Source organism: Temnothorax americanus, unplaced genomic scaffold (assembly GCF_048541705.1).
Source record: "Temnothorax americanus isolate GAGA-0224 unplaced genomic scaffold, ASM4854170v1 Scaffold105, whole genome shotgun sequence".
Classification (NCBI taxonomy): domain Eukaryota; kingdom Metazoa; phylum Arthropoda; class Insecta; order Hymenoptera; family Formicidae; genus Temnothorax; species Temnothorax americanus.
In genome coordinates, this window is record NW_027509237.1 from 1,762 (window position 1) to 27,999 (window position 26,238).

The 26,238-nt window shown below is 37.2% G+C and overlaps 3 long non-coding RNA genes across 11 annotated transcripts; 1 reads left to right on the top strand and 2 right to left on the bottom strand.

The window, feature by feature from the left end:
* Positions 1-519: 519 nt before the first annotated feature.
* On the top strand, positions 520-6,347 carry LOC143903692 (uncharacterized). Of its 4 annotated transcripts, none has more exons than XR_013258780.1 (4): positions 520-1,459; positions 1,640-5,471; positions 5,552-5,698; positions 6,193-6,347. It is a non-coding gene; the product is annotated as an uncharacterized LOC143903692 (long non-coding RNA). The 4 variants fall into 4 exon arrangements; XR_013258784.1 differs by having other exon boundaries at positions 1,640-5,022; positions 5,229-5,471; positions 5,552-6,347; XR_013258782.1 differs by having other exon boundaries at positions 1,640-1,757; positions 3,023-5,471; positions 5,552-6,347.
* Positions 6,348-17,466: 11,119 nt separating this feature from the next.
* On the bottom strand, positions 17,467-26,236 carry LOC143903656 (uncharacterized). 6 transcript variants are annotated; one of them, XR_013258771.1, is made up of 4 exons: positions 25,655-25,999; positions 25,457-25,583; positions 20,033-20,387; positions 17,467-17,490 (listed from the first exon to the last, which is right to left on the bottom strand). It is a non-coding gene; the product is annotated as an uncharacterized LOC143903656 (long non-coding RNA). The 6 variants fall into 6 exon arrangements; XR_013258770.1 differs by lacking the exon at positions 17,467-17,490 and adding an exon at positions 20,675-20,870 and having other exon boundaries at positions 18,508-20,387; positions 25,655-26,050; XR_013258769.1 differs by lacking the exon at positions 17,467-17,490 and adding an exon at positions 18,508-19,811 and having other exon boundaries at positions 25,655-25,998.
* Positions 24,305-25,434, bottom strand: LOC143903680 (uncharacterized). The gene is made up of 2 exons (XR_013258778.1): positions 25,164-25,434; positions 24,305-24,411 (listed from the first exon to the last, which is right to left on the bottom strand). It is a non-coding gene; the product is annotated as an uncharacterized LOC143903680 (long non-coding RNA).
* Positions 26,237-26,238: the final 2 nt, after the last annotated feature.

The window sequence follows — 26,238 nt, forward strand, 5'->3', positions numbered from 1 at the left end:
GCTGGGGTGCCAGGTTTTTAAAAAAAGTGAACACAGCACGCATTATACGCACGCGGCGCCCCCAAAAACAGAAAAAACCCCCTTCTTTTTCCCCTATTTAAAAGTATTTTGGGGGGGTTTTTTCCCAAACCCCCCCCGTCCCACTATCCCCCGGGAAGCATCGAACCTCCTTAAAAACCTTATTTTAACATAAAAAACTCTTCTCTCTCTTCTCTTCCTCTCTCTTTTTTAAATTTGAAAAACAAAAAAACCGGGGGCGGGGGAATTTTTTGGGTAAAAAAGGAAAAATTTTCAAGACGGGATGTTTTCTCGTTCTTACCTACACATTTACTATTAGCAAAAATTCTTTTTTTTAAATAATTGATACCTATTTTTTATGATGTTAGCCCCCTTTTATTTTTCAAACCCGGGGGCATTTGGGGGCTTTTTCTCCAAAAACCCGTATTGAAAATTTTCCCCCAAAAACCCCATTTTGGTAAGCATGTGTTAACCATATAGCTAATTGTTCTAAAAGTTGTATTCTAATCGGCACACAATTTCAATATTTCGATTCAGATAGTAAGTTACACCTTCACTTATTTCAACAAATATATAGCGTAGAGGTACGTTTAAATAATTCGTAAGAAGGAATTCGAAATATACATTTTTGTTCCTCTAATTTTGAAAAGATTATCTTCTAAAAATTATTGTCATCAGAAATTTAGTTCTTTTAATAAATATATTTAAATACATTTTATTATTGTTATAAGCAATAACATTGCTATTATTGCTGTCTTTTCTTTCGTTGTCATAAAAACGAGTTCAAGTTTACAATTTTATCTTAAAATCTTGTACTCAGAGATTTCAAATTTCTAAGTAAAAAGTTTCTGGTTTTATATATAATGTATCCTTTTCTTTCACTTTTTTTATATGCTAAATGATATATATGATAGACAATGTTCTACGCCGCTTTAACGAACAAGATAAGTAGAGGAAAATGAGAAAATTTTGATAATTAATTTGTCATCTTATAAAGAGACACATAACATATTAATATTATTGTGTTAATGGTTTAATAACATTTTATTATACTAAATACATTTAGGATAATAAACCATATTTTACATATGGTAATGTTTATTGTTGTATTGTGTTAATTGTGTTATGAGTCATAACACGGTTTAGTTTTGGCACGGCAGTCATTTTAACAGATATGCCTCATGATTTTACATATAAACCACAAACCATTACTTTGAAATTTTATTTAACAAAGAAATCTTTTGTACAGATACATGCAACGAATTTTGGCATGGAACCCTTCATACTATTATTAAAGAGCCTACTATTTCTTATTGCGACAACGCTAGCTATCGACGAAAATTCAAGAAATAATAATAGTTTAACAGATATGGAAGCCGTTTATCGAACGATGTAATACCGCTCCACTATGAAATCTATTTAGATCTACATGACACATATGGTAATATTTTATCTCGCGGTGAATGCAAAATTTCCATTCTGATCAACCGTCCAACGCGAGATATAAGTTTTCACACAGACAGATCGCATATACGGGAATTAAAATTTGATCAAATGAAATCTGCAAATAGTACAGCAACGTACAATGTTAAAACTGACATCTGTACCTTCTGTTTCGCAGAGGAATTATCTGGTTATTACGACCTGTATTTAACATATACCAATGTAGTAACAAAGGATGACAGTAACAAGGGAAGCATCTTCAGAACATCATTCATAAATCATAAGGGAGATAAATTGTGAGTAAAAATTGAAATGCTGCAGGTATATTGTTAAGCAATGCGTTGCGAATACTTTACTACAAATTACTATTCTCTGCAAACCACTTCCGATATCTCCTTACTTGTCGTAAATTAAGACATACGATAAACATTAAATCATAAAGATATTATAATACATAATAAAATAAACCAATTAAATGGTGTTTTTGTAAAATTTACAAAAACTTGACATTTAATTTAATATAGTTACACAGTAATAATAAATATCTAATAATAAATGTCTATTAGTAAGAAAAGCATATCAAGAAACATTTCAACTACATTGCAGCAACGTTGTAACGTTAATACAATATAGTTGAAATGGTTCTTAATGTTTTTTTGTTTACCGGATAATAATAATAATCTGTAATAAAGCACGAAATAATCTGTCCAGATAGCAACGTATCTGCATTGTTGCTGGCATATTGCCGGCAACATAGTATGTGTTGCTATCAGAATTGTGGCAACTGAGTCCGCATTTGTCGGCAAGTTGATGCCTTCACAATATAACAATTTTGTATGGCAATTTGCTAGCAACTTGTCGGTAATTTATGCTGCAGTCTAAAAACGTCTGATTCAAAATTCGAGCTGTTGCTGTCATGTTGTTGTAATAATTCATAGAATCACACAATGCTGTCATATTAAGTAAATTTGATATGCTGCTCTCTTGCCGATAAATTGCTGGCAATACATATATTGTTGCCTGCGTGTTGCTTCAAATATTAAATTACTCGAAACCATTTGAAGTAAATATACGGCAAGTTGCCAGTATCATAAGCAATCACAGGTTTGCGCAATTTTACTCAGACACGCTTGGCTATCTGGGTGCTTTTTCATGTATGTTTTGCTAAATTTCAAGACCGCAAAGACTGTCAAAGATATAGTTTTTTATTAAAGTTAAATAAAAATTAAGAATTAAATGCTAAAAATTTTTTAAATTCTTACCATGATTGAGAAGTTTATATTGGATTTGTATATTACACGCTGTATGACAAATTAACAATTTATTTTAATGGAAACACAAACATGATGTGTTATATTTGCATTTACATTGTTGAGTAAAAAATTGTACATACCTTGCATGTAAGTTACATGTAACTTAGTGTTCGCTGGAATATTACAATAGAACAAAACTGAAATTGATTTTGAAATAGCGTATAGAAAGGCTAAAGTGTATATTCCTCGACTTTTAATAATCACAGTAATTGAATATTTATAGTTGTCTAATCGTTAATATGTGACAGATGGATATAGTGGTGACAAATCTGTGGCCAATGGGAGCTCGACGATTATTTCTTTGTTGGGACGATCCGGTATTTCAGACGAATTTTAGCATTATGATAAAACATCCTCAAAAGTTTACAAAATTTTGTCGAATATGCCAATTCAAGAAACATATAATACTTATGATACTGACATATAGACACTTTTTAAGAAAACTTTTCAAATACCCACTTATCATGTCTCAGCAGTATTGTTACCATATTTCTGTTCTATTAAAATACATGATATTCACAATTTAATTGTACTCAAATGGGAATTAATAACTCCTCACTTTCATTACATAAAATTTACATTTCTCTTTCTTGAAAAAATCACAAAATATTTCAAATCGCAAAGGATGTATTTGCAAAATTTAAAGCATTTATCGCATGTCGCAATACCTGGTTTTCAACATGATGCCGTTTCAAAGGGACTCATTTTTTATAGGTAATAATAAATACAGAAAGAAATATTTATTAATATTATAAATTAATATAATGAGCAGACGCTGGTCCACAAAGGGCAGTTCCGCCAATGATGATAAATAAAATAAAATCTTATATATTTACCTATAGTAAAAATTTTTCAGTTTAACATTGAACATAAAAATACTTATTTCCTCAGATTTAATTGCTGCATAATATATTTATATTAACGCAGAATATATATATTATAAATATGACTATAATTGCGTCGTAAAAAATAGCGCAAAATTGTTTAGTCTATGAGATAACACCCCCCTTTTTCCTAGAAAAATGTTGTTTACGACGAACATTTCCCGACAGGTTCGATGCGTCATCGACAAAACACGCTCCCAACGCAGTGCGCTATCGAGTTAGTCTTACCCATTGTACGTCGCCTAGCGGCGTCGTTGCGAACGACGGACCCCGCGGCGCAACCGCGGACCTCCACACGGCCTCCGCGGACCCCCGCGGACCCCCACGCGGACCCGCAGCGCGACAGCGAACGCGATCGCGGACCCTCTCCCCCCGTGCCATAGTGGGGCCAAATCCCGAAAAACTGGCCAAAACCTAAGAAATGAAAATTTGATTCGGGGAATTTTGACTGGTGGGATGGGTAGAAGGGTGTTTGGTGCATCCAATTGTAAAAGGAAAAGACCCTATCCTCATACCTGCGTCTGTGAACTCAGTTCAAAGTTAGCCTTCGTTCAGAGCGCACGCATCGCGTAACAAAAGAAAGAAAATTACGGTATATTATATATCGGATAGCTTGAAAGTGAAGTGTTCGATTTTAATTCTACGACATGGAAATAACTCCTGCAGGTATGTAGAAAATGTTTTTACACTAATATAACCTATAAATTTAATTTTTATTGTGTTGAAACAAGGCATAATTCTGCCTTACAAAGACAATATAATTTTATAAACTTCTATTTTCAACTGGATGGAAAGTTATATATTCCGCTATATTCCGCGAAAATCTAAATTTAGGGCTTTAGTTCACTTTATTATCTTGCGAAATTCACAAAAATTAGCTGCCGAGAGCTGCCTATCATGCTGTTTTTTCGCTTATTATCGCTACGTTGCTCATTTGCGACTTGTCAATCGTTTCGCTTCAGGACAATGACTCGGCTTGAAAATGCTTATGTTCTTTTGTTCTTTTAGTAATTCTATCCTTAATAATAACAAATCATACAATATACATATCCCGGATCGATGTTTACGTCGATTAGTGTTTTCGATAAATCGCGCTCTATTATCCAAAACGTTTAAATCTATATATTTACAGTTACTTCATTTTTATTTTATTTCGGTTTATTTTAATGTTCTAAGTTTTCATATTCAAATCAGTTTTTTAAATTTTGTATGCTTTTATTACAGGATCTAGTGATCAACAATTTTTACAATATACTCAAAAGGAAGTTTTTATAATCGTCAGAAATCATTTAAAAGACGAATTAAATATTATAATAGAACACCTGGAAAAAAAATTTTTCGAAAAAAGTGGACGTTCCGTACAGGTACGTGAAGATATGAGAGCGTCCTTTTCCACATTATTCTATAAAATGAGAACCATGTGGCAAAAGGTCAATAGGACAGAGGGGATCTTTTTCAAAAACTACTAGAAATGGCTTAGTGAACCCGTATTCTTTCCACTACCTGCTATTTTTCAAAAGACACCGACCAATAAAAGCGGTCGCCCTTCCTCGGAATTTGTGTTTTGCAGTGAAAGATTAAAACGAAGGAAGACCGAAGGAATTCGTACAACATCGACCTCAAGCGAATTAGCATCAGAAAACTGCCACAGAAGAAACTAAAAAGTTTATCACGGGAAGCTGTAGAGCTATTACTCTCACCTACTGTTGCAACCAAAACCGAATCTGGAACTACGTTTGACACCGATTCGGAAGTTGATTCTGAATCTGGGGTGGATTCCTACTCTGACAGTGATTCCGATTAATTATCCTTAGTAATATTTTTTGTCAAATAAATATATTTTATTTTTTAATGTATTAATTTAAACTAAATATAATTGTGTCTTTCTTACAGTGACTGTTGCAACCGAAACGGAATACGGCTCTACGATTGACACGATTTGGATCTACGATTCGGAAATTGATTCTGACGTAGATTTGATTCCGATTCTGACGCGGACTTAATTCTGATTCTGACGTGGATTCCGATTAATTATCTCCAGTAATGTTTTTAAATCATGTTTTATCTTTTGATCACTATCGTTCTAACATTATTTTATATACATATATATATATTTGCTTAGTTGTGCTAGTATCGAGCCTATAATTTTTTCTTTATTAAAAAAATTTACATATTTTTCACACATGCGTTCACCATATTAAATGCCATTTTGCTTACAGTAATTTTGGCTTGAGATTTGTAATCAGCGACCTCAAAAACCCCTGTATACTAATTTTCATTAAAGTCTGATATTTTTTTCACATGTGTGACCGCCATATTGGATCCGCCATTTTGTTCACAATAATTTTAACTTTGGATGTGTAATCAGCGACCTTGAGAACACTTGTATACTAATTTTTATTAAAGTCTGATATTTTTTTTACATGTATGACCGCCATATTGGATCCGCCATTTTGTTCACAATAATTTTAACTTTGGATTTGTAATCAGCAACCTCGAAAACCATAGTATACCAATTTTTGCTCGATTCTAAGTTTATTTGAGGTTTTGGCCAGCTTTTCGGGATTTGGCCCCACTGTGCGTGCGGACCAGCGGCGCGGACCAGCGGCGCGGACCAGCGGCGCGGACCAGCGGCGCGGACCAGCGGCGCGGGTGAGTCATCCCGGTGAGTCATCCAGGTGAGTCATCCCGGTGGTATGCCAAGGTCACCCCTTCCCCTCGTAATCCGATTTCCCTTGTGTAACCCGATACCCCCCCTCCCCCTCAACCCGCGAAATTCGATACCCCTATGTAACGCGACACCCCCTCTCCCCCTCACCACCGCGAAATCCGATACCCCTGTGTAACCCGACACCACCCCCTCCCCCTCACCTCCGCGAAATCCGATACCCCTGTGTAACCCGACACCCCCCCTCCCCTTCACCCCCGCGAAATCCGATACCCCCCCTCCCTCACCCTCACCCCGTAATCCGATACCCCCCCTTCTTTCACCCCCCCCCTCGGAGCCCCCGGATTGGAACCCGCCTAGTATAACTACTTACTTTCGTAGTAACTTACGATAATTCCTTCGCGTAAACGAGATTTTCCTTCGCGTAAACGAGATTTTGTAGTAACTTGCGATAATTTACTCCGCGTAAACGTATGATATATCATAAGTTACTACAGAAGTAACGCTTGCGTAAACGTAGTAATAGGTGCTTAACCATATGCATAAAAAACGGATTAGTCTATTTCCTTATGCACATGTATATGGATTAATCATTTCTCTTATGTTTATGTTTTTCTGCCAGATTCGGTCGTTTCGTGCAAAAACGCGTCGAATGAGCCTAAATTCATCGTTTTTTGTGCTGCTGTAGCTAAACTGAAAAATTACCGATATTTATTGTGGAATTTTTGTACAAAGCAAATATTGTCGTCACGTATACCAAAAATTAACAAGAATATTAATTTTTTCTCGTTTTCGATATAAATTCGACCACCATGACCTAGATTTTGATGCGTACTTTAATTCTAGACAAGAATTTTGCATTTCTATAAAACCAATTAAAAGATTAGTGCTAAGAAAAAAAGCCGGTATTACAGACGGCTTTAGGATCCCCTTAAGCGGGGAACACAGGCTTTTGCATAAAGCTGGATTTTCACGAGCCGCTGAAACCGACTGTTCGAGCGACAAAACGGATCACGTGACGACGTTTGTACCATACAAACGTCGTCACGTGATCCGTTTTGTCGCTCGAACGGTCGGTTTCAACGGCTCGTAAAAATCCAGCTTAACGCATAATACGTAAGCATAAGAAAACTGATTGGTCTATTTCCTATGGACCAATCAATTTTTTATGCTTTCGCATTATGCGTTATGCAGAAGTGTGTGCTCCCCGCTTTACATTGTATTACCACCGCTGCTGGAAATGAAGGTTCTCTACGTTTGGCAGAAAGTGCCGCTAATGAATTTTTTAGTCGATTCTTATGAATCAAGCTTGAATTCGATGTCTAGTAGGGGCGGAATTCATATCCCAGGTTGCCGATGACGAGGTCCACATAGTGCGTTCTGTAGTTTTCGGTGTTTACGTGTATTAATACCTTGAATTCGATGTCCACGTGTCCCAGGTTGCCGATGACGGGATCCAGATAGTGCGCTTTATAGTTTTCGGTGTCCAGGTGTAATCGTACGTTGAATTTGATGTCTAGGTGTCCCAGGTTGCCGATGACGAGGTCCACATTGTGCGCTCCGTAGTTTTCGGTGTCTACGTGTATTAATAACTTTAAATCTGAACTATGTGGACTATGTGGACCTCGTCATCGGCAACGTGGGGCACCTAGACATCGAAATCAACGTATTATTGCACCTGGACACCGAAAACTATGGAGCGCACTATCTGGAACCCGTCATCGGCAACCTGGAACACGTGGACATTGAATTTAAGGTATTAATACACCTGGACACCAAAAACTATAGAGCGCACTGTGTGGATCTTGTTATCGGCAACCTGGGACACCGACATCGAATTCAAGCTTGATTCATAAAAATCGACTTAAAAATTCCCTAGCGGCAGAATTAAAATTATGTCATGACATAATAAAAATTCGCTGAATTAAAATTATGTATAGACATAATAAAAATTGGACGAATAATAGTAACCTTTCGAAAGTAAAAATTTTAAGCTTAAAATTTAAATTTTATTTATTTTTAACAAAGTTACAGCTGCTCGAATTTTGCCTATTTTTAAAAATAAATTTAGTGTTCCTTCAATTTTTGTGAGAAATGTATAATTTACTTTTACTTAAATATTATTAATTTTTATGTATTTGTTGTTATTGCTAATTTTGTGAATAATTAAAAAATAAAAAATAAAAATGTTTTGCAGATCCTTGCTTAACACTACAAAATAGGTGATATCAGTACAAAATTACCTTTTTCAAAAAAAGTAAAAAAAGTGCCAAGTACACGCAATGTATTTTGTAAATTCAAAAAACTAACCTAAGTGGTAGCTTTATATATTTTTCACAAAATTATATTATTTAACTTAACTCAAGTGACATATGTATTTCAAAATAAAGATGTAAAATCTTTAATTTCTTCTTCACAAAATTATATTACCTAACTTAACTCAAGTGACATGTATCTAACCTAAAGTGGTAGTGTTTGCACAAGCCGGCGCACGAGCCTGGCCTCGTGATTTAGATGAGGAAGGAACAAATATAACGAAACTGTGTATGGAGAGAGAAATTGTGTACCGTAATTTATTTATCGAAAGAAACTTATAAGTGGCAGAAATAGTCAAAGAATACTAACATTTGTTGCATGGGTAAGGAAAACTGCTAAAAACCTTACCAGTATTCGTACAATAAAAATAGTTAATCGCAGTTTGATTTTCGCGTAATCAATATAAAAGTATAATTCGGTATGTGAAATGATAATAAGCTGTACAAAATATAAGATGAAAGAAAATTATTAGTATAGAACAGTCCTTTCTTTTGAGCTATGTTAACTGTAATATAGATTCACTAATGTAATTCTATCATGTGACAAGATTCTTTATAAAAAGAATTGTAATAGTATGCTCGCATATAATTTATCTTGACGTAGTTAAGCTCAGAACTAGTTGTTATTTATCAAAGAAAAGATCGTTCAAAACATTGACATAAATCAAGTAAACAACATGAATATCAGTGCATATAAAATTCAAACAATCATTGAAATAATGCATCAATCCTTTAGTTCAATCATGAATAATTGTCATCGGCCTTCTCGAGAGTCTTCCTTGTGATTCAAATATTGAATGAATATTACAGAGCTTGTGTATAAATCACGACAAAGGAATATATTACAACATGAGCCATTACTACGACACGAGCAACTACAAAGGCAATGAATACAACACAAGCATTTAATACGACATAAGCAATAAGTTTTCAACTAAATGTAGTGAATTACAATTGTCGAACGCCTTCATTCTTTGATTGACACATTAATTTGAAATAAAACAAACGCAATATTAGATAATTAAGAATTCGCAAAATAATCAACGTAATAATACAAGGTAATTGAGTAAGAGATTTTTGTTGAAACGCAAGCAAACGGTTAATAGATATTGTTATTACGACGCATGAAAACGATTAATAGGTATATTCGCAAGTAATCTATTCTAATTGAGTATTGAGTGCAACAAATGTACGCACGTTAATGTGATTAAATACAAAAAATATTCACTATCGGATTTATCATAATAAATCAATCGCACAAAAAAAAAGAATTACAGTTTTTTCATTGTGAATAAAATGGTTGCAACCAAAGAAATAATTAATTAATGGACTTTTAGACTGAGCTCAGTGTTACAATTAAACTCGAGATGAAATCCTAATATCTTTTCAAAAGGCGAGGAAGTCTTCCTCTCGCTTGCTCTCGTGAATTCTGCAAGCTTTACCCGCAAAGTGTAACCGTGAAAGGATTGACGATCCCTTGCGGATTCCTCGTGTAACGTTAAACGAACCTTTAACGTCTTTACTCAAGAATATTGAAAACGGTTACCTTTGATTGAGATAACATCACATAGAATGTTCGAATAACTGATATATGTCGCAAGGACCAAGCCAAAAAACCACTTATCCAAGATTTCAAAATGGCTTCTCATCTCATGCTGAAAAGACTTTCTCGAACGTTCCAGAAAATGGCTGCCTTTCTTGAGCTTTCCACGTGCCGGCATGGCTCGCCGGGATGTATCTCACTGGCTTCCTTTCTGCGACGACAGTTGTTGTCCGTTATTAGCTGCATACACGCTCAACCAATATGTTGACGTTCGCACAATGTTAGGTAGATCTCGGTAAACCACCGACTCGAATATAATGTTCAAAACGAAAAGATGACGCAACTAAGTATTTTACTCGAAACTGATTACAACGGGTGCGTACCGTACGAGGTCCGGAAGACGAATGCTCGCTCGCCGGGCTGCGCGCCCCTCCCAACATGCTCACGCACGCGCGCGGCAACCCTACGCCTCGCTGCCTGGGACGCAACGCGGTTGGCGCCTATTGCGCGCATTCACACCGGCCTACGCAGAACGCGCGGCTTGACCTACCGCAATACAAAAGCCATAGATGGCTGCACCGACACAACTTCTCTCTCTTATGCTTTAACTTTATACAGGTAGCTTTATATCTTTTTCACAAAATTATATTATTACCTAACTTAACTCAAGTGACATGTATTTAAAAAAAAAGATGTGAAATCTTTATTTTCTTCTTCACAAAATTATATTACCTAACTTAACTCAAGTAACATGTATTTCAAAAAAAGATGTGAAATCTTTAAATTAAATTGCGCCAATTGTAAAGAGAATATGTATATTGCTTTGAAAGATAATTGTTATGCAACTACTTTAAAGAAATAAAACCCAAGTGGTATCTTTGTATTCCTATTCAAGGGTCTTTCTATTCTAAACCCAAGTGATAATAGCTTCTTAATTCTCTTTAACAAATTTTTAATATTACAAAAAATCATTTTAATTACAAAGAATTAAAGAAGTAACAATACAAAATAAAAATATTTAATTAAAACAAAATAAATAAAGTTTTCTTGTAAAAAAAACTTGGCACTGCTAGACTTTGAAATTTAAACATTAAAATTTAAACATTAGTACTAAGATTTTTGATTGAATAAAAAACAATAAACATAATTTAGGGAAGAATGCGAGAGGAGTAAAAAAGCAGCGCCAAGTTTTTTTACAAAAAAAATTTATTTATTTTGTTGGGGAGTGTTTGGTAGAAAGAGTGTTTTTTTTTACAGGTGGGGGAGAGGGGTCTCACCCATTGCACGTCGGTGCTCCGGCGAGGTGGGGGCCCCTAAAGGGAATGAGAGGTGGGTCGTCTGGGCCGCTCAGACGTTTCTGAGGTCGGGGCCAGGCGACCCCAGGAGAAGAATCTACCGGGCCGCCAGGAGAGTTTCCTGGCTAAGGCCGGGGGTTCCTGCCGTCAGCAACGCGAACCGGCGGCGAGTAAGTGCATGGCCCGTTGGTCGGCGGTCGGTTGGGGGAGTCTGTGGCCTCCCCTTGGGGGTGGCGGGGGCTGGGATCGAGTTTGCTCGGCTAGTCCCCTCGTTGCTCGTGGGGGAATAGCGGGAAACCTTCTGCCAAAGTCGGCTGCGGGCGGTGCCTCAGGGGTCGTGGGCGGCTTCGGGATAATCCTGGGGGCCGTCCTCGGTACGGGAACTGCAAACCCGGGGATACCCGAGCTCGGGCAGGCTGGACTCGTGAGGCTTGGAAACCAACCAGCCTAGGGGAAGGAAAACCCCGAAACCAAACCAGCCTTTACGTATTTAGGCTCAAAAAAATAACACTTATGGAGTACGACCAGAAGGAAGTAAACTCCCCGGGTTCGGAGCTCGGGGGACGGCGGGCGGGGGAGTATGGTCCCAGCACCCTCTCGTCGACAACGAGTGATGGGCCACCAGATTTACTACCCGGCGGGTCAACGGCGATCCCGCCCGGCGAACATGTTATCGCTAAGGCCGCCAAGAGCGGCAACTATAAGAAGAAAAGCACTGCGTACAAGCCAGCTCCAAATTCCGTCAAACAAGAGCAGATAAGGAAGGAGTTACGTCGAGACAAGGAGAAACGAGATGATCCTGGAAGTAGTGACTCCTCCAATCCCCTACGGGATAGGTCACGGAACCGGAGTAAGGCTAAAGACAAGTACGATGAGCAAAGGGAGAAAAATCAGGGCAAACGACAACCTGACCCTGACCCCGACCCCAAAAGACGTAGATGTCAGCGAGGAAGACGTTGAGCTAGTATTGGCATCTGACGACGAACCGAAGCTGCTAGTTGATCAGGACCTACAAAACCGGATTATGGGTGGACCCGGCTCCAGGAAACAGGAAAGAACGACGACGACAGTGATTACGTGGTAAATAAGGTAATCATGGCCGAAAAGAAAGTGAGAAAGTTTGAGCAGGAGCTGAGAGAAATGCAAAATCCGGCAGTTCCAGTAACTCTCTCAATAAGGAGGAGAAAGATAGAAATCAAAGAGACAGAGGAACTCGAGATGGCTCCAACGGTTGAGATGCCGGCGATCATATTAGAGGGACTCAGAAGTATCGATAAGGTGGCTTTTAAGAGTAAGAATATTAAAGAAGCTCTCAAGGGAGTGTTAAATAAGGCGGCAGCAAAGATAGCTGTTGCCGCCTACCACCTGTCGAGGCGTCTCAATAAACCCTCTTTTGGAATCGCACGAGACGCCGAAATCGAAAAGCTACGTCGGAAAGCGACAGCTCAACAGGCGGAAATTGAGAACCGTCAATTCGAAGAGAACAACGCGCTGTGCAACAACAAATCGGACAGCTACAGCTGCAAGTTCAGTTATTGCAAGAATAGCAAGCAAGGCAGTCTCCCCTGCCCGTGCAAAAGAAAGATCCTCCCTATAAGACCAGGGGGAGCAAACGCAGACGTGTCCAGAAAAATGTACCTAACACCAGCTTGGACGAACAAGAAATAGAAGAGATAGAAGAAGATGTAACCATCAGCAAACAGCCAGAAATCCTGGCAGAAATTGTGAAAGAGGGACAACCAGTCGTTACCAGACCGCCGATTGGTGGTGTCTCCAAAGTACTGGAGAATGCGGTATCACCCTTACCACCCTCCAACGTTAACACGGAGATGAAGGTCGATGTCATATCAACCTGCTATGGCAACATTGATAACAGCAACAGCAAGGGTATGGAAGAGAGGATTGTGGAAACCTTCTCACGGAAAATGCGTGAGATGATAAGAGAACTTATCCCAGCGCAAGCGATCCTCTCAAATACAATAAATATGAGGGAAACTCCTACTCTGAAAGGAGGATCTAATGCCTTTTTAGCGAGAGACAGGGCCAATCAAAAGAAAGGATCGACCGCACAACGTTCCTTAAATGCTGCGGATAACAAATCCCTAAAAAAGGGTAAGACCGGGAACATTATGACGAACAAAATTACGACGGAGGTCACGTCTATATCTGCCCCTACACGGACCATGACAGGGCCATGGTCAACGGTTGCAGGCAGAAAGAAGAATAGCGACAATTTTGCCAATGCCACGCAATCAGCCGTGGCAAAGAAGCCGACAGTCAATGGGGCAGCCATAAAAAGATGAACCAAGTCCTCCCAATCTGGCATACTCTTAACGATAACGGGCCTGCGCAAGACACCGCGTACCGCGGCAATCGTTCTCACGTGCCCCAAGAGCGAATACGCGGAATGTATGACAGAGGTGCGACTCCACATTAAGTTGCAGGACCTTGGAATTTCCAAGGCTCTGAATATGAGACGCACCGCAACAAAGGCGCTGAGCCTCGAAATCACCGGACCAGACTGTAGACAGAAGGCCGATGAACTGGCTCGACGCATGAGAGAAGTCCTCGAAGGTAAAGAAGGAGTCCGAGTAAGCAGACCGGAATTCAGCGCTGAACTTAGACCGAGTGGAATGGACAACTCTATCAACGAAAACGACATTAGAGAAACCCTGATGACCATCGGTAAGACTCCGGTGGTGTCAGTCAAAGTGGGCCCTCTAAGAAGAGCCGCCAACGGGATGCTCACGACCGTCGTGAGCTGCCCCTTGGCCGCAGCCAATCTACTTGTCAAAGAAGGCTGCATTGTTGTAGGATGGGCCAAGGCGAAAGTGGACCTACTATCCAAACGCCCACTACAATGCTTTCGTTGCATAACAGCACAATCGATAGGACCGGTCTGTGCTACAGATGTGGCCTACAAGGCCACTTGGCTGGCAAATACAGCAATCCTCCACGATGTGTTATTTGCGCCGAAGCTGGACACCCAGCAGAGCATAGGATTGGCGGAAACGCTTGTAAAAGTGTCAAACAAAATCGAAGTGGAAAGACCACCGGTAAACCCTACAAGAAGAGGAAGGCTACAACATTAAACAGCCAGCAGCAAATGCAGAATCAACCCAAAGTGCAACAAGCTAGGAATGAGAGTGGCAGCAGAGGGCAGGCAATAATCGTAAACGCTGAAGGGTCTGCTGCAGTAAAAACCAACCCCCAAACCCCACGGGTTAGGGTTAACGATGTGGTCAAGTTTGATCCGGTACGGCTGAAAGGGCGCCTGATTGGGAAGATACCCAAACAACCGGTTGGGCCCATAGTTGGTCTACAACCGATTACAACCACCATGGAGGTGTGCAACATCAACGAAGAAGAGAGCACATCGGCTGGTGCACCTGCAAATCCAGCCGGCACATATGAATGGGCCACAGGCAGCAGTTCCGCAGGGTGGAAGGATAACGGCTGCACGACCTAAGAAGCGTTAGCGAATAATAGCGTAACGGATAGAATGGAGCTGGGAGACTCTATGGGCTAGTCTAAATGGCCCTTAGAGTCCACCAGGCAAACCTTAACCACGCCCGCGCTGCCCAGGATTTGTTTTTGCAGACCATGGCTGAGCCCGGGTGTGGTCTTGGGATTGTGTCGGAGCCGTACCGGGTCCCGGCCAACCACCCCCACTGGGCCCCGGGACGGCTCTGCCGCCATTGCGTGGAAACCGGTGCCGCGGTCTGTACCATTCAGCCGCATCGAAGCAGGAGTAGGATATGTGGCTGCGACTTGGAGACCTATCGTAGTAAGTAGTGTATACGCCCCTCCTCGCTGGGATCTGGCGCGGTTTGAGGGGGTGCTGGACGAGATGAGATCTCTCATCTCCAGGTACCCCCGAGACCGCGTCATTGTCGCGGGGGATTTCAATGCAAAGTCTATCGCCTAGAATTCCCCGCGAACGAATGCGAGGGGCCGGACGTTGGAAGACTGGGCGGCGGGCCTAGAATTATGTTTAATCAACATAGGCCATAGTAATACCTGCGTACGGCGGCAGGGAATGTCAATAATAGATTTGACTTGGGCTACTCTCCCTGCCGCCCGCTGCATTAGCGGATGGAAAGTAATAGATAACCATGAGACTTTATCGGATCACCTCCTAATTGAAATAATGGTCCGCGTGGCTTCGGGAGGAAGTACTAGTGCTGGCCAACGCCGCATCTGCGTGCGTGGTGCGCTCAGTTAGGAGGCTGGGACTCATCAGGGTGGCACCGCAAAAAACACAAGCAACGTGATTTTATAACAAGACGTTGCGGGGCCCGCCTCCGCGAGAACTCGGCCTAGTGATAGACGGAACCCGCGTCCCCATTGAGCCCAGTCTCAAGTATTTGGGGCTGTGGCTCAGGGAGGACGGCAGTCTTGGCGAACACATTGCCCGCGTCGCCCCTAAGGCCAAAGCGGTGGCCAATAATTTGGCGCGACTTCTACCGAACATAAGAGGGGCGAGCGGGCATGTGCGCCGCCTGTATGTGCAGACGGTCCACTCTGTCATGCTCTATGGAGCACCGGTGTGGGCGGACGAAGTCAGTAGAGATCATCGACTCAGAGGACAACTAACGGCAGTACAACGCCTAATCATGGGCAGAGCCGCCCGCACATATAGGACCGTTTCGCATGCGGCGGAAGAGGTGGACACGGCGCAGCATACACTTGAGTTTTGTACAGCCTGGGAGGCGCAGCGCTGTGTCCTCCGTGGCAGCGTTGGACCCGACCTTTCCCTCAGAGCAATAATAAAGGCGGTTTTTGAGCTTGGGAGAGAGGATAAATGGAGCTCTTTCATCTCCTTCTGCGGCCAGGTGATGGCGCGGAAGGAGATGGACGAACGGGTTAGAAGGAGGGTGGCTCACCACCCGTCAAACGACAGCGATTAAGATGGGAGGCGCTACTCCACAGAGGTATAGGGGGGACGAGGGTCGAGGCACATAATTTATTGCCTTGGTTCCTCCTCCTCCCTCCTGGCCCGTGCAAACTTTTCGCGCGAGCCGAGGGAAAGTGCGGCCCGGGGCGGGGCTTGGGCGGATTCCCCATGGGGTTTCCGCCACGGGTGCCCCGTCTCGTGCTGCGGCGGTTTGGGGGCGGTCTTTGAGAAAGACCTGGTGGCTGCCCCCCACCTGCCCTCTACACGGGGGTGCGGAAGGGAGGAGACCGGTATGGGTACGCCTTCCCTCACTCGCCCAGGGGTGGGTGCGCGGGACTGGAAACCGTGCGCCTGCTGCCGGTCCCTTCCACGGAGGGAACTGGCAACCCTGGTGAGGGGGGGTGACGGGTTAGGGTTAATCCCCTCCAACCCGCCACAAATTAGAACTTCTTTTGCCAACTGGCATAGGGAGGGGGAAGCTTTTCCTCCTCCTCCTCCGGGCAGACATTTGCGGGAAGGGGCCCATGAAAGGTATGCTCACGCGTTTCCCGGGGCCCCCTCAACTCATGGTGGTTTTAGCCGGCAGGCTATGTGCGTGTAATCCTCGTGATGCACGCGCATAGAATCCGGCACTCTCCCGTCCGTTCCAGAGGACGGGGAGTCGTCCCCGCGACCAGGGGGGCCACTGGGTGCGTTGATCGTGTCCCAGTGGTTGAAAATTTCCACCATGTAAAAAAAAAAGGTAAATACATGTTACTTATTGAGTTAAGTTGGGTAATAATATAATTTTGTGAAAAAGATATAAAGCTACCACTTATATATAGGTTGGATACATGTCACTTGAGTTAAGTTAGGTAATATAATTTTGTGAAGAAGAAATTGAAAATTTCACATCTTTTTTTTGAAATATGTCACTTGAGTTAAGTTAGATAATATAATTTTGTAAAAAATATATAAAGCTACCACTAGGTTAGATTTTTGAATTTACATTGAGCTAACGTCACCGAGTCATACCACAGTATAATTATACCTAGTAGCGACACGTGTCGGCACCTTTGATGTAGTTGTCCTCGAGTCACGTGGTACATCGCCATATTGTTACATGTACCCGGCGCTACGTTTGAAATGTACATATATAATGAAAAAAATGTATATGAGTAGGTATATATAATCAAAAAATATTTTTTGCGCAATTTTAATTATAATCCATAGAATTTCTTGAAGTAGAAGAAATGGAAATAACACTTCTGTGTATTTTGTATCATTTTATTTTAAAATTTTTCGTAATTTATTGTGTAAATAGAATTGTAAAATGTATACAAAATATATATAATTATTGAGCTCAAAAGCGAATATAGATCATTGGGTGCAAAAGCTAATATTTTTATTTGTTCTGTCATTGAGTAAAAAATGCATAAAAATATTTAAAAAATTCTTATGTTTATATATTCCGAGTACTTGCGTTAAAATTTCATAATTTTTACTGAAAATTTTAGTAATATATAAATATTAATATCCATTTCTTTAAATTAATTGTTCCTCATGGACATCCAGTAGAAAGAATGTGCTCCAAATGTCAATGTCAAAACAATAATTAAAAATTAAAAACATGTAATATTCACTATCACTATGTGCTGTTACTGTGTAATAAACTTACATAAGTAGTAGAAATGTTAAAAGAAGTAGCAGAAATGTTAAAAGGAGTAGCAGAAATAATAAAAATTTATTTCGGAAAATAACACATACATTTTTACATGCACAAAGTTGCAAAAACACATTTAGTTTTATAATAATAAAATTATAAACAAACTTCAATAATAAATTTAATTAACGAAAACACAGTCGCTTTTATAAAAATAGATATAAAATAATTTGCATTTATAAGGAAAGAACGTACAGACATTAAATCTAATCGTGACGTAAAATTATAGTTTTTCTATGTCCGGATTGCGATTTGAAACGCTTATTAATAAATTTTAATGTATAAAATAGTCGTACCCAAGCATATAATTTCAATAAATAATTATGCGGAAAATGTTGACACGGATGAATAAATTCAACTTCTTCAAAAATGGTAATAAGGTTACGAATTATATGCTTTTGTACAATCAATCCCTCAATTTTAGAAAAAAATAAATTTTCTAACGTTTTAAGATATATTACGAAATTATCGTGCGGCATAGATAAATTTCCGAAAGGATTATCTTCAGTAGAATTGTAAGCCCTAAAGAAACAGTAATATGAAGTTTCATTTAAGTCGATGTACGAGTTTGCGTATTGAGAACAAATCTCACACGAATATTTTTGAAGACATTTACGTATTACGTATCCACAAATATATCGGAACGCATCTTGTTCGTTTACGTCCATCTGACGATAATCATGATCATCCAAAAGAATTGGTGTAACGTCATCTGTCTTGGGTTCAACATCCATATAATTCTCCTCTCTAAAGTTTGTAATAGCTACAAATATATATCAGCATTGTCTCTTTCACAATTTCCAGTTTCTCTCTCAGCAGTACAATATATTTCATAGAGAATATTTTTCTGAATGAATAAAAAAACTGAACTAAGGTAGGATTAATAACATTGCCATTCAATCCTCGAATAGCCGGAAAAAAGTGTTCCAAACTCCTCGAAAAACTTGTTTAAATTGTGATGGATGTTGAACCGAAGATGAATTGAATAAATCGAAGTAATCGTTCATATTTTGAGTAAAATCTGCTGTTCTAAGTGCAATTGGAGCAACCGCAGGTTTAAAAGCTTCAGAAATTACCATTTTCCTCAAGCTACTACTCACTGTAGAGCTCAAAATTTGTGTAGCCAAATATACTCTTATTTTATCGAAATTTGAAAATTTCATATGCTTATCAGTGAGTTTAGGTGCAAGTCAAAATTGCTTAGTTTGATCTTGTTGAAATAAATCATCAACGCACTTTCAAGATATCGCTTTAAAGTCATACTCAATAATATTGTCAAGAAAATTATTCATGACAGCTTTAATTATATGAGGTGAATCAAAAAGATGTGAGATTCGCTCGTTATTAACAAAGAAATGGATTGTTCTCTGTCACACCTAGGTATTTAGCGGTTAATTTAAAATTCCCTCCCATGTCTGAAACAAACGCGACTACACTTTAAACCCCGCATTTTGCAGTTTTGTAATTGCTTGAGGAATAATGGCTATTAATTTCCTAGCAGAGAAAGAAGAATGAAGAAAGAAGTAAGCCAAAGGTTGTTTCCAATTGTTGCAAAACCCTCTGATCATTAAAACTGCAACATTACATGCTGGAAGATCTAATTTACCATCACCCAAGTCTTCAAACCTAATGACTTCATCCTGACTTATATTATAATACAGATTTGCTTTAATTGATGCTTCATCAATGCATAAAATGCAATACTTCTCGAGAGGTGACGAAGAAGCCTGTAACTTTTTTTTTTCAAATTATCAAAAACAAAATCATGCAAACCTGGAGTAATTTTCAAATGTTCAATCATACGTTGTAAGGTTCTCACACTGGGGAGGATAAATTTTTGTGCAAAAAAATTATAAACTCTGCCTCCCCCAGAAAACAATATATCTAAACAAAACTTTTTAAATGAAAGTGAATATTTTCGTCCTTTGGCTGACTTATATTTACTAAGACGTACTTGAGTTTTTACAAAATTTGCAATCTCTGGTGGTAGAAATTCGTCTGTAGCTTCACAATATTCATTCAAGGACATTTTTTTGTATCTTATTTTTGAAGTTTGTATCTTATTTTTCTGTCGTTCTAATTGTTGTTTTAATTTTCGGACCTCTCGATGTAACGCCTCAATTATTCTGTCTCTCAAAATTTTTTGCGCGGGGCATGATTAGAAAATTTTGGCTCTGTTTGACTACACTGATGCAACTGTTGTGGCTCTGTTTGAGCATACTGATCCAACTGTTGTAGTTCTGTTTGAGCATACTGATGTGACACTGATTCCATTTGCTCATGTTCATACTGCCCGTAATGATTGTTAACTGTAATATTTAAAAATACTACATCAATTACAAAATTTAAAAAATTAATTATTATATTCCATTTATTACAAAGAAAGAGTGACACGGGCAATAGACACAGAGTTTCCGTCACGTTGGAAATTCTGTGTCTATTGCCTATTGCCAACCAATCATAGCATTCGAATTTTTTAGGTTGTAATTAACGATTTTTTGGTTATTTCCTGTTCCTATTGCCTGTTGCTTGGCATTGTGCAAGGGGCTTATTAGAGTATAGTGATACATATATCACAGACATATCACAGAAGTACTTTTGTTGCTGACATTGGGTGCTACATGTATAAGGTAACTTGTAAGCACGGTCTTAAAAGCCTTGTGTACACGATGCTAGAAATCGGTCCAAGTCCTCGATTCAAGTTCTCGAATAGAAGTAGCCCAAGGAGCGTCAATGCGCGTGTATCGGCTTTTAAGGATGTATGGGTGACATCTCAAAGCATTACCAAAAATCTAAAAATTTCATAGATTGTTCTATTATTACGTCTAAGTATCTGTGTAAAATTTCAGCACAATTCTCTTACTTGTTTAAAAGTTATTGTAATTAAGGATGTATTGGAGGTATTTCAAATATATTCAGAAAGTGCTGTAAATTGTTTCTAAATTAAATTAAAAATACTTTGTAAAATTTTGAAGTTATTTAAGAGTTATTTAAGTTTAAAGTTGATAAAATTAACATTATCCCCTATAGAAAATCGACATTTTTGCTATAAATATAAATAAAATATAAATAAACCATTAAGATATTTCTTAAACTTTTTTTATGTGTAAAACATACATCATTGATATTGTATTTTAAGTTTCAAAATTTTTTACCACAAAAAAATTTTTTAAATTGTTTAAACAATTCTACTAATTATTTAAATAACAAAAAGTTATACTCAAAACTGTTAACGGTAATCTCTTCTAACATATAAAAAATTTTGAGTTGTTTGACATACATGCAAAGTCTTCTTTTATTAAAAGTTTAACTTTTAGCAATGATGACTGTACGACCCATACATCCTTAATGCGTGTACAATTGCATTGGCTTCAAAACCACATTAATTGTGTGTTCAAAATGCGCACATTTAAATGCGTAATTAATGCAAATTGAGCATTCAATTTATAAATGACAGGTTTTATAAAATATTTAAATTTAAATGAGTAGCTTCTGACTCATTATGGAACATTTTTATTTAACAATTAAAGTAATTTAAATCGACCTGACTGGCAATATATATAACGTCTTTCCGATATGAACATTGAAAAACTGTGAGCCAACTTGGTTTGTCGGATTCACACAGCACTTTTTTCAGATCAATATCGAGACATTATTAATTTTGACAATAATTTTGGTCCGTTGATGTAATTTCTAAATTAAATAGTTTTTAATTTTATTGCAAAAAATATTACCCCAGCCAGGGTTTGAACCTGGAACCTCCCGTATACCGTGCGGGTGTCGTGCCAATTCGACCACTGGGGCTGTGGTAATATTTATCGCAATAACAACTGTAAAATGGAGCACCGATTACTAGGTCGACGGTGTGTAATAAACAGAATAATAAATTTCTTTCGCCAGTATATAGAATAACAATTAAAGTAATTTAAATCGACCTGACTGGCAATATATATAACGTCTTTCCGATATGAACATTGAAAAACTGTGAGCCAACTTGGTTTCTCGGATTCACACAGCACTTTTTTCAGATCAATATCGAGACATTATTAATTTTGACCATAATTTTGGTCCGTTGATGTAATTTCTAAATTAAATAATTTTTAATCTTATTGCGAAAAATATTACCCCAGCCAGGGTTTGAACCTGGAACCTCCCGTATACCGTGCGGGTGTCGTGCCAATTCGACCACTGGGGCTGTGGTAATATTTATCGCAATAACAACTGTAAGATGGAGCACCGATTACTAGGTCGACGGTGTGTAATAAACAGAATAATAAATTTCTTTCGCCAGTATATAGAATAACAATTAAAGTAATTTAAATCGACTTGACTGGCAATATATATAACGTCTTTCCGATATGAACATTGAAAAACTGTGAGCCAACTTGGTTTGTCGGATTCACACAGCACTTTTTCAAAATAGACCTCGTCTATAATAGTGATTCAGTATCCTTGTTCAAATTGATTCATTGGTTTATTCTTTGATATCCCAGCTAACGAAAAAAGATTAAAAGATATCAAATTTTTTAATACCTTTGAATCCCTTTTTTGGCGGAATTAGATAAAATTAGATGGGATTCGAAATGAGATGGTCCAATCCCATGGAATCCAAAAAAGAAATTTTCAATTCCATCCAATCCTATGGAATCCGTAAAAATTATGGAATTGCATGGCATTAGATGGTTTAGGAAATTGTTTTAAATTCCTCCCGTAATGACCACACACACACACAATTTTATGAAAATAAGAAAGGATCAATGCTTTTAGATAAACGTTTATTTTTGTAGTCAGACGACTGGCGCCGTGTGGGCTTAGAGCTTGGGAACTCTTGGCCTATAGGCGACTATAGCGCCTGAAAATATCCAAAAATATCTTATTCGGTATAGGGAGTCTCCCTATATATCGGTCGATGCGGAATTTTGAACTCGAGAGAAAGTGCGGGCGATGCGACGCCAAGCGGCGTTGATGCGAACTACCCATTTTCCGCGCGGGCGTGTATCACTGGTAGCGCGTACCGCCACATTGGTTTAAAAGAATATTTCCTTGATAGAAGCCATCTAAGAAGTAATTTTCTTCAAGAAAGTAAATTTTGTCATTAAGAAAAGGAAACGTTATAACCCACAAAAGTCATACTTTATTCAAGAAAATGATTTATTACATGGCTTTTAAAAAATTATTTCATTGGATTTAAATATTTATTTTTTTGGCGTATAAATTTTAAATATTACACTCTTTCTTAAAAAAATGTTACTACATAGAAAAAAATTATTTTCTTGTTAAAGAATAAATGTTTACTTATAACAAGATATTAAGTGTCAAAGAGCATATAAATTTCAACTAAAAAAATTGTTATTTTAATTCTGATATCGTACATTTTTATTTAAATTAAATAAATATTTACTGAAATGAAAAACATAATTTAAAAACATATTTATTTGATTTAAAAAAATATTTCCTTGGTAGAAGCCGCCTAAGTAATTTTCTTCAAGAAAGTAAAATTTTGTCATTAAGAAAAGGAAACGTTATAACCCACAAAAGTCATACTTTATTCAAGAAAATGATTTATTACATGACTCAAGAAATTATTTTATTGGATTTAAATATTTATTTTCTTGGTGTATAGATTTTAAATATTACACTTTTTCTTAAAAAAATGTTACTACATAGAAAAAAATTATTTTTTTGTTTAATGTTTACTTATAACAAGATATTAAATGTCAAAGAGCATATAAATTTCAACTAAAAAAATTGTCATTTTAATTCTAGAAAACATTTTCTAAGATGTAATTTTTAAAGTAAAGAAAGTTAGATTTCTCATTTTGAAATAACAGTTTACTTTGTTTAATAAATAATATTCTGTATTTCATGAAATCTTTACTTAAATGTAGAAAATGTAATGACTTAAAATAATTTATTTAATACAATACACATATTTACTTGGAATTAGATATTTTTATTTAAATAAAATGAATATTTACTTCAATCAAAAACAATCATTTTAATTAAATATTTACTTCGTTTAAAAAATTTTTTCTCTCAATGTGTTTGTTACTCGAAGTATCCAGATAACACAGAGAATCGAAAAAGAATTCTTTTTTATGTCACCAATTCTGAATTTTTTTTAGATGCAAAAAGATTTCAGAATTAGTGACATATATATATATATATATATATATATATATATATATATATATGTTACTAATTCTGAAATCTTTTTGCATCTAAAAAAGAATTCAGAATTAGTGACATAAAAAAGAATTCTTTTTCGAATCTCTGTGCTATCTGGGAGGGTAGATTAGAATATAATTCTCCTCATCGAGCTCACGCTGTACGCTGAAAAACAAAAAATAATATAATTTATTTTATTGTCAACTTAATTGTATATATATTTACAATAAAAATTGTCTAATATGATTTTTGTAAATAAAACGTTTTATTTTAATGTAACAATACTGACTGTTGAATATTAAAAAATTTAATGTTTTACATTAGTCTGTTTATCCCAAAGTTACCAAAAATTAAACTAATACGGAACTTTTAAAATTACAATTAATTCATAAGAATGACTTTCAATTTTATAAGTGATAGGGAATGACATATTCAATATATATTATAGATTTAAATAACGATGGGATAAAACTAGGAATTTAACGTATTATACTCGTTTTTTAATCTTAATTTGAAATAAAATGGAATTTGTTCTGTTGTAAATGTCGCCGGAATTCAATGGAATTTGATATATACATATTTATTTCTAAATTTGGGATTCAATGGTATTTATTTCATTGTCGGAATGGTCGGAATTCAATGGAGTTCAACACGGACACTTTTTAATCCCTATCCTGGCATTCAATGGTATTTATTTTATTGTCAAGATAGACGGAATTCAATGGAATTCAATACGAAAATTTTTAATTCCTAGTTTGGCATTCAATGGTATTCATTTCGTTAACGGAATCAATGGTATTCAATGGAATTCATCACGAAACTTTCCAATCCCTAACCTGGCATTCAGTGGTATTCATTTCGTTAACGGAATCAATGGTATTCAATGGAATTCATCACGAAACTTTTTAATCCCTAACCTGGCATTCAGTGGTATAATATTTTTGTGTCGGAATTGGATGGGATTCAAAAAAGACAAATTCTTTCCAAAATAAGGAATTCCATGATATTGAAACTATTTCAATCTCTTTTTTGGACACAATATGGAATTCGGAAAGTCCTTAATTGAATTCCTAGCAATCCCGTTTTAATTCTTTTCAATCTTTTTTCGTTTGCTGGGATATGAATTATCTCGGAAATAATTCTTTTTTGATAATGACATATTTTCCCAAATTTTGAGGTTATTTTATAAAAAATAATAGCATTGACGAACCTTGATGATATTTTTGATATACGTCCAAGGACAAGTCTATTATAGAACGTAGATAAATTAATTGATATTTCCTCTCTTCTGTAAATCTCTCTTGTAAATCGGAAAATGAATCCTGCATCACCAGCTACTATTCACAGCACATATGGTTAATTAAGTTTTTATCATTATAATATACTTTAGAATATAATAGTTATTTACTTATATATATAAATATGCTGTAAATAATTAAAAAGCACTCATTGCTCAATCCACACACGTGTATATACGCACTCATGCATCGTATATATGTAGAATAAATGTATGATGTATGTATGTACATCATGGCTGTCACGATGAGCGTTATTGCGCACAATATAAAACAATAACATTATTATAACAAATAAAATTTAATATACTATCAACGTTATTTCTAAGTCCAAATTACAAGGAATTTTGAACTGTTGCATTGATCTCAAATAAATATCAGAGTATATAACATTTGAAAAATATATTTTCTGTACGTTTTTAAAATATTTTAACAACATTCAGAAAAATCATATTACGAAATAATACTTTTCAAATATGTATATAATATTACAAAAACGTTTAAAAAATACACATAAAGTCAATATTTCTAAACGTTAATTTAATGTTCCTTGCTTACTAGTAGGACATTTTTGTCGACTTGTGTCGCTTGTTGGAAAGCTCCCAGAATGACGCTTGTGTCAACTTGAGTCGCTAAATGAAAAGCTCCCATACTGTGCTGGCTTAAGTGTGACTGGTTGGATCCAAAGGAAAGAACC